Source organism: Carlito syrichta, unplaced genomic scaffold, assembly GCF_000164805.1.
Source record: "Carlito syrichta isolate Samal-C Ts95f unplaced genomic scaffold, Tarsius_syrichta-2.0.1 Scaffold35222, whole genome shotgun sequence".
NCBI classification, from domain to species: Eukaryota; Metazoa; Chordata; class Mammalia; order Primates; family Tarsiidae; genus Carlito; species Carlito syrichta.
The window spans coordinates 149,656-151,307 of record NW_006979318.1 but is presented as its reverse complement, the minus strand read 5'-3'; the positions used below and the strand labels follow the sequence as shown (position 1 = coordinate 151,307).

Sequence of the window (1,652 nt, the reverse complement as noted above, 5' to 3'; positions counted from 1 at the left end):
TTTTCAACCCTCAGTATACCAAGAAACATAATTATTGCAGTTTACCATCTAGATTGAAAGGGACTGTTTATATTTACTTTTTTTTTCATATTTGAAGTTATTTTATATAATTTATAGAAATAAGAATAAAGGCATAGTGTAAAGCTTATTGGAGCTTTTAGTAAGAATTTCAACATAGCACACCTCTTTGTATATTCTTAGAAAAATGAAAAGAATAGATTTCATGCATTTAATTTCATAACACCCCTACAATGAATATATGTCACATCTGAGTGCCTTGGACATATATTTTTCTTACAATTGTAGCACACATTTTTTTTCTTTTTGGGATTTTGTATCTACGCAAAGAACATCTTCCTTTCTTCCCACTTTGCAATCTGTGCAAAAAATCATTGTGATTAGAGGGTAAGACAAAATTCCATTCCCAATTCCTGCATGTACTTTTCCTAGTTACATGAGAGATTTTCTTTTGGTAATTTACAGTTTTATAACTGAAACTTTTCCCATACAATAAAAACATCCTCTGCACTAACATCAGTCATAAGCCATCTTCAAGTCACACTTTTCCAAGTATAGTTTCTGACCCTCTTTTTGAGTGTTTTGATCCTTCCTGTAGTCTTTTTATAACACAAACCAGGCTGGGCTCGGTGGCTCAGCCTGTAATCCCAGCACTTTGGGAGGCTAAGGTGAGTGGATTGCTGAGCCTGCGGGTTTAAGACCAGCTCTTGGCAACTTGGCACGATCTTCTCTCTACAATAAATCAAAAATTAGCCAGGTCTGGTAGTGCGCGCCTGTGGTTCCAGCTACTTGGAAGGCTGAGGCAGAAAGATTGCCGGAGCCCAGCTGGTTGACGCTGGGATGGCTGTGAGCATGCCACTGTACTCCAGCCTGGGCAACAAAGTGAGACTCTGACTCCAAAAAAAAAAAAAAAGGAACAACAACAAAAAACAAAATATAACACAAATCACTTTGGGTTAATTTATGCAGGTTTTTTTTTTTTTTTAAGTCGGTATCTCACTTTGTTGCCCAGGCTGGAGTACAGTGGCATTCTCATGGTACCACAGCCTCAGTCTGCTGGGCTCAGGTGATCCTTCCACCTCAGCCTTCCAAGTAGCTGGAACTGCAGGCATGCGCCACCAAGCCTGGCTAATTCTTTGATTTATTGTAGAGATGAGATTTCGTTAAATTGCCCAGGCTGGTCTTGAACCTGTGGGCTCAGGCAATCCTCTTGCCTTGGCCTCCCAAAGTGCTGGGATTATAGGCATGAGCCACCGTGCCCAGCCATGCAGGGGTTTTTTTAATTCATTGATGGTTGAAAATGCCTTGAGCTGAGAAGAGTAGCCACACTATTTCTTTAGGACAGTAAGAATCATGGAAGTATATACGAAATCCAGATTTTGTGTGACTAACTTCTTTTGTTTTTCCATTTGTGAAAATTCACAGGAGTTCAACCCTGTTCTTCCTGAGAATGCCAACTAAAGAGAGTTTCTTGCTGGATAGTGCTCAGCCACGTCTAAATTTGTAAAAAAATTTGTCACAAGTTATATCTCTGACAGAATTCTGAAATTCTTTTAATTCTGTTAATTCTTTTTTTTTTTTTTTTTGAGTTGGAGTCTCACTCTGTCACCCAAACTGGAGTGCAGTGGCTGCTC

General features: G+C 39.2%; 1 protein-coding gene across 1 annotated transcript in view; it reads left to right on the top strand.

Annotated features, from left to right (window-relative positions):
* Window positions 1–375: 375 nt before the first annotated feature.
* The window catches only part of ZNF280D (zinc finger protein 280D), a 111,198-nt gene continuing 109,921 nt past the window's right edge, over window positions 376–1,652 (top strand). The window contains exon 1 of the mRNA XM_008073166.2: window positions 376–405. The gene's annotated coding sequence lies outside the window, so the exon portion shown is untranslated. The remainder of the gene's footprint in view (window positions 406–1,652) is intronic.